General features: G+C 41.9%; 1 protein-coding gene across 1 annotated transcript in view; it reads right to left on the bottom strand.

The window, feature by feature from the left end:
- Positions 1-5,643, bottom strand: part of LOC106881402 (uncharacterized) — a 127,978-nt gene that overhangs the window by 102,087 nt on the left and 20,248 nt on the right. The window lies entirely within an intron of this gene.

Here is a 5,643-nt window from a genome sequence, read left to right as displayed (position 1 = left end):
ATCTATATATATGTATGTCTATATATATGTATATCTATATATATGTATATATATATATTTGTATGTATATGTATATCTATATATATGTGTATCTATATATATATATATATGTTTGTATATGTTTATCTATATATATGTATGTATATCTATATATAGAGCTATCTGTGTTTCGGCCGAAAGAAACCAGACATACAGCCTAAAGGAAGCACCCAATCTCTCAAATCTGAACTTCCACAAAACAGACTGGAAATTGATCCAGACAGAGATCCTCAGAGAGGATTGGCCAAAATGACTCTCCACACCAGACATTGACATGAAACTAGAACGTTACATGTCTACTGTGACGACGGACGAAAGTTGCAAATCGACTCAACCAGCATCCCAAAAGTAGCGAAAGGTCCCGCCTAATAATGACACTGATGGAGATTGAAAAAAGGCTGCACCAATCCTATGTTAGGGAGAGAGCAGACAAAGAAGCCTGGGTTATGAAAAACATTAAGTCAAACCCAAAGGCCTTCTTTCATTACGTGAAGGAAACAGCCTCAGTATGCTGCAAGATTGGACCCCTCTTCGAAAAGGATGGTTCCCTCACAGACAGTCCAACTAGGATCAGTGAGGTACTGAATGAGCAGTTCAAAAGTGTCTTCACCACTCCGTTGGAGCACAGACAAGTGAACAAACCAGTGGACTTCTTTGCTACCTCACCTATAACCATTGAGGCAGTTACGGTGGAATACATCAACATTAGCGAAGAAGATGTACTACTAGCTATAGATGAAGTGGAGACAAAGTCAACTGCTGGCCCTGATGAATTCTCAGCAATCCTCCTTAGATCATGTAAGCATGCCCTGGCAAAACCTCTCCAGATGCTCTTCCAGAACTTTCTCGCAAATGGCAGACTGCCAAGCAAGCTGAAGGAGGGAATAATATGACCAATCCATAAAGGGGAAAGCAGAGCAGATGCCAAAAACTATAGGCCTATCTCTCTGACTTCACAGATCAGCAAAGTCATGGAAAGGATAGTCAGAAGAAAACTAATCGCATTCCTTGAAGAAAATAAATTGCTGAGTGATACCCAACATGGCTTTCAACCAGGTAGGAGCTGCCTGACCCAGCTCTTACAACATTATGACTGGGTATTGAGGCAGTTACTCAACAACTCAAATGTGGATGTAATATACCTTGATTTTGCAAAAGCTTTTGACAAAGTGGATCATGGTGTGATATGCCACAAACTGCGTAATCTTGGCATAGCTGGAAAACTTGGAGAGTGGTTACATGACTTTCTGAAAGATAGAAGTCAGGCAGTAGTGGCTATTGGAGCCACCTCTATGAAAACACAAATAATGAGCGGTGTTCCACAGGGCACTGTCTTGGGACCATTGCTTTTTATAGTCGCTCTCTCAGATATGCCCTCAAGTGCCCGGATAGCCACCCTTGCAAGCTATGGAGACGATACGAAAGTCTCGCAGAAAATACAGAACTCCGGTGATGTTGCACGTCTGCAGCAGGAGTTGGACTCAATTTACAGATGGGCTGAGGATAATAATATGCAGTTTAATGCTGAAAAATTCCAAGCCCTGCGCTACCAACGTCCAAAACTGAATATGAAACTTACAGAGTACACTGGTCTGCAGAGAATTTCAATCTCAGACCCTAAATCAGTGAGAGACCTGGGTATCGACATGAGTGATGATACCTCTTTCCAAGTGCACATTACCAGGATGGCCACAAAGTGCAGACGACTGGCTGGATGGATCCTGAGAACATTCAGAACCAGAGATAAGGAAACCATGATGGTCCTCTGGAGGACATTCATCCTCAGCTGCCTAGATTACTGCTCACAGCTATGGTCACCCACCAGTGTGAAATTAACAGCAGACCTTGAAGCAATCCAGAGACGATTCACAAGGAAGATTGTCTCTTTGTAACAGCTCAGCTACTGGGAAAGGCTGAAACAGTTAAGACTCTACTCCCTGGAGAGAAGTCACCAGCAAGCAGAACAGTCACTCCACCCATCACTCTCATATTGCATCTCAGGTCCTGAAGAGACCGATTGAGCGCCTCAAAAGCCGCCTTATGACTCATGGTTGCCTCATCCCAAATTATAAGGCTGCACTCATTGAGAAGATTTCCCATGGCTGAGCCACGACTAACATTGCAAGTTGGATTTTCCTGTTTGGTCAAGTCTAGTGGTAATTTGAAGGCTGAGTGTGCCGTACGACCGCTATTCAGTAGATTTGCGGCAATGCCACTGGATGCAACCGCTATCGCAATCTGATTTTCCTGGCGAATTTTGGTGAACAGGAGGTTCATGAGAAAAGTTTTTCCGGTTCCGCCAGGAGCATCCAAGAAAAAAAGTCGTCCTTCATTGGAATTAACACTGGAGAGGATCCTGTTGTATGCAATTCTCTGTTCTTCCAAAAGTCAAGGCTCATCCTGAGCAACCTTTGCCGCCATTTCTTGCGTGTTGTAGCTCAACTCTCGCATGTACTCAGCAGTTAAAGCATTTGGAATGTCCCGCGGAATCGGCAAACCGAAATCTGAAATGCCAACACCTCCCATAGCTTGCAGTCATGATTGCAAATCGAGGAGGGCTTTGTTGTAGATGACGTCATTGAAGTCGAATGCAGCTGTTAGATCTTTGACTTGAAGTCGTCGGAGATAATCTTCGGACAAACTATCTTTAAATGTCTCCCACAAACGAAGAGGGTCAGACACATTACTGAATAGCAAGATGAGACAAAATATTCAGTGCATTGCTTCTGGTGTCCTGCATTCAGTGATCTCTTCCAATGCCGTGTTCCAGAGACCGTCCTCCTCGAGTAGTCCCCATCGCAAAGAAGCTTCCCTGTAAGTGCAACACATTTGTCCTTCGAATGACCCGACGTCAGCAAATGATTTTGGGCCTTTCACATGAAACAGAAGCATCTGCAAAAAAAAGCACTCCTGATCCTTTGGGTGTAGTGTGGACACGTCCGATCATATTTCCTTTGTTAGTCCAAGTGAAGTAGGACGGTACATCAGCGTAAAGTAGAGTTTGTACACAACTTAAAAAAGCGTGTAAGTGTTGTTTTCGGTGGCGGTGTTCTCAGTGAAGTAAACACATTGCCCATTTTCTAAGTGTACATGTGGGCCGAATACAGCTGGAGAGGACTGGTGAATATCAAAACCTAGAATGCGCCATGCCACCATATTGGACGAAATATACCTGCCCATGACGTATTGAAGGATTTCATCGTTGGCCGTTTCTTCATCCTGCTCACCCAAAACAGCCATGTCGCCACACTTGTTTACATATTTGCATATGTACTTGATGGGAGTTTGATATTGCTGACTTCTTTTGAGTTACTTGCCATGATGTAGGTTCATCTGAGATCTCTTACTACAGAAGATCAAGTTGCTTGTTGAAAGCACTTACCCCACTATGTGAATTGCTTAGGTTTTGGGGCAAAATATTAAATAGCTGTGGACATTGAAATTTATTCAAGTACCTTAAATAACTGTGGGCTTTAGAAGCTATTCTAGAACCTTGTCCTTAATCTAGATGGTATGGGTGAGACTTTTGGGGCAGTACAGTGGTGTTCTGTTTAGGGTTGGTATAACTCTTGATACCAAAGTGTGATTCCTGCACCCTTAGGATATTTCAAATGTATATCACTGCACATTTCCTGTCTTCACTCTAGGGAGTTGAGTGGTGATTCTTTCAGTCTCTCCCAATAGCTCAAGTTTTTCATTGATGCAATCTTCTCGGTGTTGCTGAAATGCCCCAAGTTCCACTACTAAATTCACACTGTTGGATGACTACAGTTCAGAGCAGTAGTCCAGACAGCTGACATTCATAAAACCAGCATGGTTTCCCAGTTTTGTGTTCTGAAAGTTCTGAGAACCCATCCAGCCTATTGCTTGTGAGTTGCAATCTTTCTGATGATATGTACATGTAATGAAGTATTGCTGCTTTTATTCAATCCCTAGGTCCTGCACTATATTTGACTCTGGGATTGTGACTGACTGATTTCAGTCTAAAGTATCTTTGTTGCAGTGTATTAGGACAAGCTGACTGATAACAGACGTCTTATAATTTTCCTACATTAAATTTCATGTTGTTTACTTCAACCCGTTTATATATAGCATCTAGTTCTTTCTGTAGAAGATTAACATCAAGAGAATTCTTGGCTGCTTGTGTTATTGATATAGATAGGAAGAGTGACTGCCTGTACAACTGACAGCATGTCTGAGAGGGTCACCACAAATAGCACAAGCCCTGAGGCTCTCACATTTAATGTCTCTTTGGAGAGGGCTTTGTTGGCTACAGCCTGCTTTCCATCTTTTAAAAAGTCATATAACCACTCTCCTAGTTTCCAAATTTGCTGAGTCCTTGCAGCTTGTGACATATCATCCCATTATTAAACTTCATCGGCCATCTCAGAGATGCAGCACAGAATTTTGTCAGTGAACAGGTTGTGGTCTCAAAGCAACGAAAATATTTTGGCAAATTAAATTTAAATGTTGAAGTGAATCTAACAGTTTTTATGTGTTTCTTAAATGGCTTATAAACACCTTCCACGCTGCAACTTATTCTGTACTTCTTATACTCTAAAATGTATCTTGTTTGGAATTTTTCCTTGGTTGCAAATATTATTACTGTTTCTCTGTACCATTGCAGAGTTTGTTCATTTATTAATTTACTTTAGTTCAATCATTATCATATTTGTAGTATTTTACAACAATCTACAGACCAATAGATTCTATTAATTTCAAAATATAACCCCTGTCCAATAAGCTTTGTATGTTAATTTGATGATTGAACTATTTAAAATCATTTAAAAATTATTTTAAAATTGTTGTTCAAAATGTCTACTTTTGTCTGATGATTGAGGTATGTGAAATGCTGAGTTTTCTGCTTCAATAAAACGACATATAAACGGATGTACATGCATGCTTTTATACAAAGGGGTTTCACATAAATATATGAAAACACACTAAAAGTAAAGACCCCCTTTGGTCATGAATGACCATGAGATTGTACCTACAAAGTTCCCTTCTGAGGCACAAGTCCAGGCAAGGTTGTTTATGGAAGACTAGCAGTTGCCTTTGCATACCAGCCTCCCCTCTGCATGTCACAAATGTTATCCAAGGGATAGACAAAGGCCATTACAGCTTGGCACCAGTGATGTTGCAACTCATTTCTACAGCTGAGTGAACTGGAGCAATGTGAAACAAAGTGTCTTGCTCAAGAACACCACATACGGCCTGGTCCAGGAATCGAACTCACTACCTCATGATTGTGAGCCCAACACTCTAACCACCGAGCCATGCACCTTCACTAAACTCACACCAAATAGTACAATAAAGTCGTCATCATCATCATCGTTTAACGTCCGCTTTCCATGCTAGCATGGGTTGGACGATTTGACTGACGATTGGTGAAACCGGATGGCAACACCAGGCTCCAATCTAATTTGGCAGAGTTTCTACAGCTGGATGCCCTTCCTAACGCCAACCACTCAGAGAGTGTAGTGGGTGCTTTTACGTGTCACCCGCACGAAGGTCAGTCAGGCGGTACTGGCAACGGCCACGCTTGAAATGGTGTCTTTTATGTGCCACCCGCACAAAAGCCAGTCCAGGGGCACTGGCAACGAT

Source organism: Octopus bimaculoides, chromosome 10, assembly GCF_001194135.2.
Source record: "Octopus bimaculoides isolate UCB-OBI-ISO-001 chromosome 10, ASM119413v2, whole genome shotgun sequence".
Taxonomy (NCBI): domain Eukaryota; kingdom Metazoa; phylum Mollusca; class Cephalopoda; order Octopoda; family Octopodidae; genus Octopus; species Octopus bimaculoides.
The sequence above is the reverse complement of the archived record's forward strand: the minus strand, read 5'-3'. Positions and strand labels throughout refer to the sequence as shown.